A 15,353-nucleotide genomic window follows, 5' to 3' on the forward strand; every position below is an offset into this window, starting at 1 on the left:
TGTTATTCTGATATATAACCTATATTACTGCAAAGTTTCATCAAAATTCGTTCGATAATTTTTGTGTGAAAGAGTAACAAACATCCATCCATACTCACAAACTTTCGCTTTTATAATTATTAATAAAATTTACAAATACAACTATCAAATTGATCACATACAATGACGTGACAAGTAATTTTACCATTTTTTTTATTTTTATTGGGTTGTTTGGGCTATTGTCAGATGTTTGTAGCACCTGTAGCACCTACATAGATCTATTGTGCTCGCCCTTTTTCAAAGTTCGTTACCTAGACCCGTCAGGGACAAGAATTGAAGGATATTCTTAGGAACGACGGTTTTTATCTCCTCGGGAAAGAGTGTAAACTTTCGAAAAGAGATATTTCGTTTATGCATGAGTGAGTTACAACCACATAGGATGTGCAGTGGCGTTTCCTCTTCAATTTTACCATTTAACATAAGCCAAGTAACAAGGCACATTTTACCATTTAACGTAGACCAAGCAGCTTAATTTGCAATATATGTATAATATAAACATATTATCTTGCAAATTAAGCTGCTTGGCCGTTGAAGTAAGTAGAGAGAAGTACTCAGCCAGATAACTTTGTACCGCAAAATTCGTGCAAAATCAAGAAACCATTATATTGTAATTGCGGGTATCGTTGTGAATAATCTTAAGGGTGAAATAATACCTCAGAGTACAGTCTATATTGTAAAAAATCACTGCCTTATTATTTCACAATAATTATTATAACACACCACTTCCTGTGTCACGCTGTTTGGGTTGACTGGAAGAGATCTCTTTTACAAATAAGTCCTCCTTTCTAAATAAAACTTATAACATATATTCAAAACTTGTATTTAAAAGTGCAATAAAGTATATATATAATAATCAAGCTCGATAATACAATATTATTTTTATCGAAAATTAAAGCTATTTATATAATCTACAATTCCGGAAGTGATATAAATAAATGTAAATTACCACACGATTATTTCTTAATAAGCCAACGTAACAACACGCAACGAAATATAATAAATGTCACTGGATTGCCTTAGTTGTAATAAATGCCTGCAATATTTTCGATTACCACACCCCACTACGGTGTTTCTGGCGGTGAATTCTGTACCCCAACCCTCGTATCGCTGTCTGTACAAAGCGTCCGCTTCGTGTTTTGACAGGAGTTAATATTGGAGCGAGCGGGGGTCTGATAACTCTACCTGTCGATCACCAGGCACAATAGACCCCTGCTGGCGTGTGCCACATTGTGTTTAATTGTAATTTGCAGGGTTAGTTTATTGTAAGTACAATTGTATGTTATAAACCTATTTTAGGGTGATGTGAATTTATTTAATGTATTATATAAATTATACTATAAAAGATTTCAGTAATTATGAGTAAATGTAAATTGAATATGTATTATACTATATTCAAACATTTGTATTTATGAGTATGATTGTTTGTATGTTATATATGTATGTACAAAATAAATGTATTAATATCAGTTGTGTAGTACCCATAATACAAGATTTAGCTAGATTAATTTGGGTCTAGATGGCGCTGTGTGAATTATGCTGGGATTATCATTACATAGACAGTATAAAACAATGTCGCTGTCGCTGTCTGTCCGTCCCTAAGTATGCTTAAATCTTTAAAACTTCGCAAGGGATTTTGTACCGGTTTTTGTTTAATAGATAGAGTGATTCAAAACAAGGTTTATATGTATAATACATGTATACCCGTGCGAAGCCGGGGTGAGTAGCTAGTTATTATTATAACGCACATGCATATAGAGTGTAATTACATTTCATTTGTTATATTTTTACTGTTTTTTTTTTATTTTTTTGCTAGAGTAGCTATGAATAAATCTTCAACTGACCATCATTACGTTCAGGTCAACCTAATAACACACGATGACATGTCTGCAATGCAACAGCGATTGCAGTAAACCGTTGCAATTGTCCGTAAATTGCCCAGTTTTACTACTGTACTTATACCATTGAAAATAATCTATTTGTGAATAGATATTTGCTATTATACTAATGTACTTGGAAATATGATTTATGAACTGAGGTTACTATTTCATATTCAATTTCAAGTGTACTAACAATGTATCACTTATTCTGATCATCTTTGCCTTGCCTTTATGCCATTATTTCTGGTCGGCGCAGTATGTCATTCTCTTCCACTGCTCTCTATCGGTCGTCATATCTGAACATACTCTTCTTTTATTCATATCATCTTTCACACAATCCATCCATCTTTTCTTAGGGCGTCCCCTCCTTTTACAACCATCCACATTCATATTATACACTTTCCATAAGACATTATCACCATTCCTCCGCATAACATGACCATACCAGCTCAATCTGTTAACTCGCAACTTGTCTATAACCGGCGCAACTTTCAAACTTCCTGGTATATACACATTCCTTATTCTGTCATTCCTGGTAACCCCACACGTCCATCTTAACATTCGCATTTCTGCCACATACACACGCCTTTCGTCCATCCCCTTTACGGCCCAACATTCAGATTCATACAAAATGATAGGTCTTATAATAGATTTATAAACTATGATAGATATATCACTTATTCTGATATAAATAAATATAATGTTATAAAATTAATTTGAAATGTTTCGTCTTATATCTTTACTAAGGTTGAGTGGATCGCCAGGAGAGTTTTACTGTCAGGAAACTGGATTTATACACTTTAATTTGATACCAAGAACTTTAAGTATATGTTATTATTAATAATATTAAAAGAAAAAAACTTATGAGTTAACTATAACCTGTTTGACTGAACTGGAGCCAACCGGCCGGATCAACATATAGCATAAATAAAGAAAAAAATATTTCCAAATGAGACAATGATAAATTTTGTGAATATTTACAAATTAATTAATTAATGAAAATATGGTGCCGTATATATACTTTATTTATTGTTGTAGTTTTATGACCATGAACAGATGACGATCCAGACGCATGCAAAGCGCGGTCAACACTACTTAACAAGTAAGGATCAAGCCAATTTCGGACTTATTCCAATAGCAGTTAACTTTTTTTTAATTACACCTAATCATTATCACATTCTGCACAATTATACAGCCCCACTTCCCATATACCGAACCTTGACACGACTAGAAAAGTACAAGAAAATCGACGGGAAGCCAGCGCCAACGAAGGCCGTGCGCGATCAGCCGTGGTTGCTTATGATATTGGCATACTTAATTTTACTTGGCATATATGATCAGTCAGGTATAAACGAAGATTCACAATGACAGTCAATCAAACCAATAAAAAACCACTTCAGAAGCCTACGCATTAAAGACTATAATTGAATGAGTCGCGCTCTTAAGATATGCCGTTTTTTTCAACTTCATTATAAACTTAAGTACTAAATAATGAACGTAATCATTTTTTTATTTTAATGAATACATCGTAAAGTTCATATTTGATTACTGTAAAATGTTATGTACGCTATTTTTAGATTAGACGTCCTAAATTTTAGCATTCTATTATTCACTTAAAGCGAGATTGCTATTGATAATTTTGTCCATTATGTGTATTTGTTATTTTTTTTGTCGATAAATTGATGTTTTGCTATACTAGAAGAGTACATTAGATGGCAAAGAATAGATGTTTTTACGGTGTCACTATTAAACTTAATTGTTTGTGATTAATTCTTCTTTGTTTTCATAAATACTTACCTTCATAATTACCGGTTGGCATTGGAAGATGAAACGATAGTACTTTTAATAAAGAAAAAAAACATTTTACAAACAGTATATTCAATAAATCATAGCAAAATCAATTCTTGATCAAATACGGTAGATCATTCTTGAATAAATGAAGGGATATTTTAAATTAAACTAATTTTTCGATTACTTATATATGCCAATCCTCTACCAAGCATTTATCAGAAACTTTTCGCTGTCTACATTTACATTTTAAAATCACCCCACAAAAATACCATTTCGAGAACCTATATTTAATACTTTAAGGAATAAGAAAATAAAAGAAGAATAACTTATTCCTCCTTACTTTAAAATTACTTTACTTGCTCGATTCACCTGTATTTCCTCTAGTCTTTACTCATGGGTGGCGATAATCACTTACAGGTGTGCCCCTACCTCGTTTGTTTCTGTTATATGTATAAAAAAATCGGTTGCAACTCAAACAGAGACAGTCTTGCTAAGTGAATGCTTGTCTAATTTAAGTAAGATAATGTTACTTCTCATAAGGACATACTAGAACAAAACCCCAGTTTTAACCCGTTCGCCGACCTTTCTAATTCATTTATAATTATGGGTAACACACCACCAGCCGTATTTGTAAACTACAGGGCACTGTCATGTTACGTAAGTATTTTTTTAGCTTTTTTTGACCCATGGGTCTCGGCCTTGACGTATGTTGTAATTGAAATTGAGGGTTTTAAGATATTTACTTGAGAGCGTCGTGGGTTAGTTGTTTATAATCCAAGTTAGAACGACGGTGTCAGATCGAATCTCGTCGACGACATTAGAAATTCTGAATATCATTTTATTTAATTTCTTTACTTAAAATATAGAGAGGTAATTCATTACCAATTTTTTGTATCTAACTTGAAGAAATATTACGAACATCATAAAATCCACCCAGATCTTCTGAAACGTTTGAACAGATATTTTGATTGTCACTGGAAATATTATAAAGGAATAGATGTGATGCACCCAAATCTATTAAAAGACGACCTTATGATATATATTGGTGGGTTCAAGGTGAAGTTAAAAAAAATATTAATCAGTCTTTAGAGTTCGATGGTGCTGAATCTTCGCTAGTAAGAGAACTCGTTTATACTGCAAAATTTTTAATATTGCCGAAAAATGCTACATTATTTTTATTTTGTAGTACGTGTGTTACGTGGATAATTCAGGTTAGCAAAATCATAACAGAATGGTAACAAACCATATTTATTTGAGAGACGAGTTTATTTTGCTAGTAGGTATTTAGATACCTTAGTGGAACAAACTACAGGCAACTATAGCCATTGCCTTCAGTCAGCAGTTAAAATATTTATTTGAGAGCATTGTTGGTTAGTGGTTTACAAATACGTTATCAGTTCGAATCTTGTCGACATCAAACATTTTAACGTCAACTGACTGATTCTCCTCTAATGTAAAAACTTATATTAAATCAAATTTATTGGAGACTCGAGTTTATTTTGATAGTAGTAATATTAATATATCTTCGTTAGGTAAACTGTCGGCAACTATCGCCATTGACATCGCTGTTACTCCAGTCAGCTCGTGACCACGGCTAGTGCAACCTACTTGAAATGTCGAGTGAGGTAAATACCTTATTTACCATAAAATTATGCAAGTTGTAACCCGTTTAACTATATTACGGAGTTAATATTGCTTCTGTCTGTAAACTAAAATTATAAGGTTTAAGATGTAATATCTAGACTATATCATCCAATATTTGAAGTTAAATAGGTTAGACATACATAGTGTATTCCATGATAGTGGCAGAGATGCAGTTGATTGTTGATGATGGAGATGCGGCCAAGTTAATTTTCTGGCGTCGGTATCGTATTAGCGTAGGTACTATGGGATTATCATCGTCACATTTAGTATACAAAAATCCTAATAAAAATAGATTTAATGTATCGTTTATAATGGACAATCTGATAGAATGTTTAAGCGATTTCAAAACAAAATTTATATATGAAAATCTAAAGTATCTATAAGCTTCATAGTAATATAGATTATACTTAATTTTTACTTCAAAAATGAAATATGAAAAGTAAATATGGAGTGCGTTGTAAAATATATTCTACAATAAAACCGATATTATATAATAGATGCAAAGCCAGGGGTGGTAGCTAGTGTACCTACAATACAAACGGATAATCACACACCGTAAAGGTCAATTATAAAGGAGTCAATGACCAAAACAAACAGCATACAGTTGTAGACGGGTCTGAATGAGTTGCAGGCTTTCCGTGCTGACATGCGAGCCTCCTGTCACGCATTCAACGAAAATGAATCTTTACTACACCTTCTGCGAGAACTAAAGACTCTATGTCACGTCACAAAATAATGTCAAGGTCTGGCGTCCCGCCTGGGGACTCCGAGGAGTTCACGTCATCTCCGACGATTCCGATCTAAGGAGATGCTTTATAGTTGTTTTAATTGACGAGTTCGGTGATCTAGCGGTGTTGTACATCGATGGTGTAAGTTCGATAGTTAGATTTCTCGCTCGGTATAAAAAATTGTATTCATTAGTATGATTTGCATCGGTCTGGGTGTTTTGTATGTATATACAAAGAAGTATATTTAAGTATTTGTATCAGTTCCAGTGCGTATAACACAAGCTCTGCTTATCTTCGGACTAGATGACGTTGTGTGATAGCACATTTTACTTCCGATGGTCGAAGTTCGTTTTCTCACTCGGTACAAAAATATTTATTCATGACTATGATTGTCTGTATCATCTAGGTGTTTTCTATATACATTATGTATTTATAATTATCTAAGTACTTGTATCAGTTCTAGTATATATAACACAAGCTCTACTTTGGGACTAGATGACGTTGTGTGAATTGTCCAATGATATTAAGAATATTATCATTATTTATATACATTTTGACAGAGTTGAAGCAACGTGTTTTGCTTTCACTAAACCTCTGAAAGTTTACTTTGAATCTGGTCTACACATTAAGCTAAATTCGAGTAGTTCCTGAGACTTGTGATCCAGATGTACATTTAAAGGATCCCTTTGCCAACGTACGTTGCCAAACACTCACCTTCAGCGATCTTGTTTCTTTCTATTCCCAGCCGAATCTAACAGGAGCCTGCTAATGCAGCTTTAGACATATATTAAAAAAGATAATGGATCAGGATAAACTCCAGAAGAGAGTAGTCGATCAAAATTAATCTATATTGCCTTTTGTTGACGAGGCAATCTACAGAAGTATATATACAATCCAAATAATTTAGATTTTTAGTTCAAATGCTATTTCGAAATGTACTTTCAAATCCGTCTATTTATTTCACATCTACAAGTGAGAATAACTGGGAAGGTTAAATTTGAACGCTCCGATTAAATATCCGTTAGTGATATTAGTGTGTCCAAATTACACTTAAATGTGAGAAATTCCCTCACACCATATTTTAGTCCGGCATTTTGAACAATTGACCGCTTAGAAAATGTTTAGAAACAATCTCAATTCTTAAGGACCCATCTTTTGGATCTCGTATTAAAGTACTTTTTGGACTGTGAAGTAAAGGACCCAACACAATATCAACAGTGCATATTTATATGTAACTTTATGCTGAGTTGGTTGCCTATTCACTGGAGGTGATTTTATGTACTTTTACATAACATATATATTTTATGTAAAGGTACATAAAACCACCTCCAGTTTTTTTATACGTCTATGTATTTTTTCTGTAACTTAGATATGTTATGTATTTGTAATTGGTGAATTAAAAATGTATTGTTTTTCCAAATCGGATCTTTAATAAGCCAGTTTAATAAATAATGAATAAAGTCATCAGTTATAAACTTTATTCCTCAAGAATGACAATGCATGAGAGAATCATAAATTAATTTAATGATTTCTGAGATGCTCATGTAGATGACAATTGTCACTTGTAACTAGTTTAGACTTGTCGGCATGTTTACTGTTTAGTTTAAGTTAAAAAAGAAAGGGAAAGTTAATGTGATTAAAATCTGAGAAGTCAAATATCTATCTCACTTTGCCGTTAAAAAAAAATCGTGCAATTTTTCTACTTTTGGATTTCATAAAAAGCTTCTCCTGGTAATGGTAACACACACAACAATAAACCAATTAACGAAACTGGTCAAAGCGTTCACGCGTAATGCCGTGATCAAGGGAAATAGGGATTCCTCTATCTATATATATATATATATATGTAAATAAATATTTTGTATGACTGTTCGGCTATTTCAAGCTATATTAAAAGGAATCTGGCGTAAAGAAAGAATAATAATTACGACCTTAACAACCGATGAGTTCTGTCCATAGCCGGTATCAATTCTCGATAATTTTCTTATAAATATAATATTGTATTTTACGTATACCAATATGAAATTGTATATTTTTTTAGTAGACTTTATTCTTGTACTATGCCTGTAATATAATTCTATCAGAAACATAATCCATTGTCTATGCTATGCTCTCGGATTCGCAATGAAATTGATAATAATTGTGTTCGGCAATAAAATGTTTTAATTTTCCATCTCAGTCATAACCACGTGTCAATTATTTATTCGTTACGATCTATGCCTTGTTTTATAATTTATGAGTACACCACCACATAGATAATAAAAAAAAAAAAAACATAAAGCATAGACACGTAAAATTACTTGCGCGCCATTTTGTGGAATGTTATATTTTTTAAACGATTCCAAAAAGCTCGAATGTATATACCTACATATATAGTCAGTTAAAGTTTTAAATTTACACACAAGTATTATATATCATTTTAAAAGTATTTAGATAATGATTTAGACGGCGTGGTTAATTTAATTGACTTATATAAAAGGAGGTAATTCTAGCTTCTAATTTTGAAAAATGACATATTTCTATTTAATCGAGCATGGAGTAATTAATACTACATTTTGTAACAATTGCCACTAATAAGGACCAATGCTTACTTTGTGTTTATGTGACATGTTTTTTAATTTCTATACCAATTTGTGTCTTGATACAAAAAAAATTGTATCATGTAATTTTAACCTCTACGCGGCCCTTCCGGAAACCACCATAATTTCTTTATCTTTTATCCTTTTTTTGGTGTCTTGCTCCCAGGCGTTTCATACAGTCATAAAAAATATATTATATACTAACCATTGACACAGAAAAGCTTCATACAAGCAACTAGTGTGTTTGGTGGAAGGCACTATTAGTAATAGTCAATAGAATAGGCGAGTGCACAATTCCTTAGTCATTCAGACAAAAAAAAACTTATATGGAAAAAAATAATTATAAAATAAAAATAATTGTAATAAACTAAGCATAACTGACCAGCAAATTTATCACACATACAAAAATACAACCTATCACAATCGGCGATCGATTATAACTTAATCGAGTTACAATTTATAGAAATAATCGGTCGTTGATTTATACCATGTTCACATGTGCACAATCGAATTACATCCTTATAGATTTAGCAATAAAATCGCTTTTGGTAATATCTACTCTGTAGTGTATGGCTACAAATTGTATGAAGGTTATATCAAAGAGCCGAGCATGCGCCGTTTGATCCTCACCTCTGAATAAATCAAGAAAAAACGACGGCCGATGAGTAATAACCGAGCGTATGTAGCCCGTTTTGGACAGAGAATGTATAGAGTGGAATTAACGATGGGTTTTTTACAATAAAAATTAATGTGGCTACTATTTATTTGACCGTGTAAGAGGAAATGCTTTTTGAGCACAGTAATTTATACTTAAGTTTGTATCCGTTCATATTATGGTATACTTTTCTAAAAAAAATTGCACAAAAGAAAGAGATATTAGTATTATGTGCAAATAATGTAACGTAACGTAAATTTGTATATAGTTTATTTCATTAGAAATTGAAATGTGTTTTAAAAAAAAATACTTTTAAAACGTCAGACTATATCTGAATGATAATGAGGAAGAAATTCAGGCTAGTGTTTTTAAACCGAATTAATACAACATTATTATATTATGTACGTTTATAACTTTTACGGTACGAGAGGAAGTAAATAACGAGATGACTGCGAACAGGGATGAATGGCAGAGAACGACATATTGTGCTGACCTCTAATAAATATGATAAGGAAGAAGCATTATGTACATTTATAACTTTTGGAAAGGATCAAGTTTATAAATATACAATTAAATTTTAAGTAGCAAAATAAAGTTATAATGACTAGAGCATATAAATTCCTTCGACATCTGGTCATGATTAAGACAGACGAGTCATAATTGGTTGGCGACAATGAATTGAAATATGCAATACGGGCTTGTTCAGTGTTATAATTTAACTATGTTAATATTGACCCATGTTTATTACTATCTCAGGATTTACAAAGTATTCCAGATAGTGCGATGGTTCTAACTATTTATATAATGTTGTCTATTGATAACTACATAATAAAAATATAACATCACTAGTGGACTGATAAGATTAAAGACTTTATGACCTCCTAGTTTGTAAAACATATTACACGTTTGACTATTTTCTCGAGGTTACAAATTATTATTCTATTTAATTGTCGAATTGAATGATTAAATTTATGTACATCATTTCATAATTCTAAATTTGTATACCTAATAGGTTGATCGTAGTGTAATTTATTATCTATTATAGATAAATAAATAAAATAATAAATAAATAAAAACAAAACTTTTGACGAAAGTTAATACATATAGGATAGTTAAAAGTAAATAAAATAATCGCAAAATTAAAATATTTAATGTAAAATTTATTTAATATAAATATATTAATTTTATATTTATCCTGTTACAAGAAATATTTGAATGGCAAGCCAATAGTTTAATAATAAAAAAATTAATTAATTAACTGCGTATCGACTCTATAGGTATTTTTTACGACTAGAACCCACAATAATTTAAAGTAATGTAGCGCAAGAGAGATGACTCTTAACACATATTAACGAAAACAAATAACACACTCATATATAATTTAACTAATCATTATGAAAATAGATTAACTGCGGTTTAATGTTAACCATGTAATTAAACAATATCATATGATATATTTTCTTATTGTATTTCTTCTATGTACACAATAGAGAGATTATTATTATATATATCTTTTCAAAGGGGTAATAATTTCAAACACGTGCATTAGCAGAACGTGATGACGAAAGAAATTTTCTTACAATACGGCATGTGTTAAGAATGATGGCTTTTTGTAATATTTTTGTAAAGAAGATTTGCAACATTTATTATTATTATAATTACAGTTTGTTTTACGAAATCGAAATAACCAACAAGTTAATAGTCCACGAAATGGAATGGCAACTATGGCCTATGTGCAGTTACTCCGTTGCCATTACTGCGGTGCCTAAGTTATTCTGCCTCCATCTCATATATTTCAATAGAGTAACCTTAAATAATAAACAGATGAATTCATAGATGACAGCAACATCTAGAAAGAATAAATTTTTTAGCGGACAACTTTATAATTTATTTTTCATACTGCTTTCTTGAAATATGATAGCGTAGCGACTTTTGTAGTGATTGCCGCATGCATCCTCATGTAAAGTGCGAATACTGTAACTACCATATAATAAATTTAAATAAGTAACAATACGAGGTCAAGTGGAATAAGTAGTCATGCTCACTAAAATGTCCAGACATGTGGCGGCGTGGTGGGCCGGGTCATTGGGCTCCCTAAAATATGGTCGAGCGCAGTGATGGCTGGCTCATCCGTCATACTCGTGCACGGGTGCTGCTTGTAGGGACTGGTCTGCTCTTATCACTACGACTGATTTAATCTTATTGTATATTTATATTGAGCCTAAATGAATTAGTACTGGTTGGTAGTTTGTATTCACACGTTTCGACTTGTAAAATATGAACTTACAAGGATTGTTTAAAAGAGCAACACACAAATTTCTTGCTTATTCTTCTTGTGATGAGACAGCTTTCCGAATAAGTAGATTTAAAAAAAAATTGATGACTATTCAAAAGTGCTTAAATTAAGTTTATTTGAATAAACTATTTTCTATTCTATTCTAATAACGGAGAAGGAAATTATTAGTACTGTGGAAAAACTTATCCTGTATTAATATTATGATATTAATTATAATTACAACCAACCTCGTATATTTAATACTAGCTACTCGCTTCGGTTTCACACGGGTGTACATATATTATACATATAAACCTTCCTCTTGAATTACGCTTCAAAATCCGTTGCGTAATTTTAAAGATTTAAGCATACATTGGCGACCAGGGACTAAAAGACGCAGCGTGGGAAGGCCTCCAGCAAGGTGGACCGACGATCTGGTCAAGATCGCTGGAAGGCATTGGATGCGAGCAGCGCAGGACCGATCGTTGGGGAGATCTTTGGGGGAGGCCTATGTCCAGCAGTGGACGTCTTCCGGGCTGAGATTATGATGATGATGAAGCACAAAGTCGCTGTCGCTGTCTGTCCGTCCATAGGGACGGAGACGAGAGCGACAGCGACTTTGTTATATAGTATGTAATGATCTGGTATTGGGGGAAAGAGGATTGTTAGTAATGTCAACTGATGATTCTATTACTAACAATGTCCAAGTTATGTTTAACTCTACGCGGTTCCATCTGGAAACCTTAAAAAATCCTGGTGAATTTGTTACGATGGGTTAACTGACCTGAGCTTATGCTCATCTTATTATCCTCCTCTGGTGAACTCTGGTTAGCGCAGGTGAGTGCACCATTCTATTAACTTTCCCTAAAAAAAATTTTATTGAGGGTACTATAATAAGAAAGGGTACAGTTAAGGTCTTCTATCTCAGAATGAATCATCTAAATCTGGGACATATGTAAAATAGTATATGTATATTCGCGGTTGAATACTAGCTGTTACGTGTGACTTTGTTTGCTTTTTTTAAACACAAAGCAATGTCGTCGGGGTGATCTTAAATTATGTGATGCTATCACTCTTACATGTGTTACGTCAAATTTTATTAAGATTAATTAAAAGTTTAATCGTAACAATGTCACAAATAGACAGACACATTATTAATACTAGTTGTTGCCCAAGGCTTCGTCTGCACAAATTTTCATGCCCTATTTAATTTTTTTTTTTTGAAAATCATTTATTCAAATAAACTTACATTGAAGCACTTTTGAATAGTCATAACATTTTTTTTTTTTTAATCTACCGCTCATTCGGAATGCTGTCTCATCACAAGAAGAACAAGCAAGAAACTTGTGTGTTGCTCTTTTAAATAATTTATTCTTACTTACAATTTAAGTTTAAGTGTGTGAATACAAACCACCGATTAGCACTAATTCAATTAAATACTCAAAAAGAAAAAAATATTGAATACATAACCAACTGGTTAAACAATTAATAAGAGGAAATCAGTCATAGTGATTAGATATATCGTAACCTGTTTTTTTGTTTAAGATACAATTCCATCTTCACGTCAAGTTTAGTAGTAAAAAAGTCACAAACGGAAGGATACATTTTCACATCAATAATAATAATACCTACACTATATATATATAATTATATTATATAGACAAACCTATTTGTCCGTCTTTCCGTTTTCTCACTGTGTTATATATTACTATGAAAATTTACAGTTCTAAGGCTATTCAACATGACACATCATATTAGTGGCTAGCTAACGGTAGCACCCGGCATTGCTCACGTAACGAGCACCCAGTCACGCAAAGGAGCTAGTTAACATAACTTATACGAGCGGATACGGGGTAACCTTCTGTTATTAACTTTAACTGTGGTTAACTTCAGGGCGGAATCGTTAGATTTTTTAACTACGAATAAATGGTTTAGTTTTTAACGTTTGTTTGCCGTTGTATGTTATTATATTAATATTAATCATAGTACTTTTTTATGTTTTGAATTTAAATTAATTCAGTTTAAATATATGACCATATATTTATACATGACCAAAATAGATTATATTGTATTGATTATATTATATGAATAAATAAATAAATGAATAAAAATATTAGCTGTCCCGGCGAAAGTTGTTTTGCCATAGAAAATAATATTGCTATTAAGAAATAAAGTTTGCTATTGAAGGGTTTAAATATAGGCTTGTGTGTATTATTCAATGGAAAAGAAAATGAAATAAATACAGAAAAATGTAGATTGAATAATAGTACATAAATATATAGTTAGATAAATTTACGATTTTATAATAATAATAAACCGGAAAAAATTATACAGCCCCACAAGCTGAGACCCCCAAGTGTTATTTGAATTTATCTAATTCACTGAAATAAATACTTAAATACTTTTTTGTACATATATAAATCTTATTAATATTATAAACGCAAAATTTTGTGAGTATAGATGGATATGTTACTCACGCAAAAACTACTGAACGGATTTTGATGAAATGTTTCAGTAATATAGCTTATACATCAGAATAATATATAGGCTATAAATTTCGGGATAAAACCGCGGGAACAGCTAGTACATATTCAAATTCAAAAATCATTTATTCATGTAAGATATTTTAGCCGCTTATGAACGTCAAGTTTTTAATGTTATCCAGTTCGGTATATAGATCCAATTGAGAAGAACTGGAAAGAAACTCATATTAATATACATAGTAAACAACTAGATTAATACTTGTAATAAATCATACTCATGAATACACACGTTTTTATCAAGTGAGGAATTGAACTCGCGACCATCATCGCTAAGGCAGTGTGCTAACACACCAAGGCGGTAATGGTAAAAACCATATCTTACAATACCTGACCATATTATTATATTTACATAAATTTTAATTCATATTATATTTATTTTTATATTCCTTCATCATCATTATGTTTGTTATTTTTTTAGTTTTCTCCTGTTTGCATATTACCTTCGATATTTCAATCCGCTTCCCTAAGGTTGCCTTGAAAAGATTGCTTTCAGCAATAAGATCGCCTTATTGTAACGATACGTACCTTTGATACATTGTTTGTGTCTCTTCTTACAGGAATTATTATGATTAAAATATAAACAATTGCTAATTTCGATGGGTTTCATCACTTCAACTCATTATAATATTATTTTTTACATCTTCTTCTTTTTCTTCATTTCAACGGCAACCAAATACATATTAGTATGTAAATTTTTTACTAATATTTACAACTGTGTAAACTAAATTCTGTCAAGTTACAATGAAGTGTCATTATAGCTGTCAGTCAGTGTTATTCAATCAATGAATGAAGTCTCTTCTTACTGTATGTTATAAATATACTACATATATGACGACTTCAGTGGTCTAGCGGTCAAGCACACCGCTTTACGACCGATGATCGCGGGTTCGATTCCTCGCACGGCACAAACATATGTATTAATGAGTATGATTGTTTGTATCGGTCTGGGTGTTTTCTATGTATAATATGTATGTATTTACAAAAAAAATCTATGTATATGTATCAGTTATCTAGTACCCATAACACAAGCTCTAGCTAGCTTAACTTGGGTCTAGATGGCTCTGTGTGAATTGTCCTGAGATTATTATTATTATATTATATATTCTATCTGTTGCGGGTTTTGATACTATGTTGTAGGTAGAGACGATGTATATTAAAGATGATAATTGACTGACAATATGTACATAAAAATATTGATCTAAATGAAGGTTGACTAGTAGAG

At 31.8% G+C, this 15,353-nt stretch overlaps 1 protein-coding gene across 1 annotated transcript in view; it reads left to right on the top strand.

Moving 5' to 3' along the window:
- The window catches only part of LOC131842356 (aryl hydrocarbon receptor), a 155,394-nt gene that overhangs the window by 80,340 nt on the left and 59,701 nt on the right, over window positions 1-15,353 (top strand). The window lies entirely within an intron of this gene.

This window comes from Achroia grisella, unplaced genomic scaffold (genome assembly GCF_030625045.1).
Source record: "Achroia grisella isolate CSIRO2021 unplaced genomic scaffold, CSIRO_AGI_Agris_v1 utg2167, whole genome shotgun sequence".
NCBI classification, from domain to species: Eukaryota; Metazoa; Arthropoda; class Insecta; order Lepidoptera; family Pyralidae; genus Achroia; species Achroia grisella.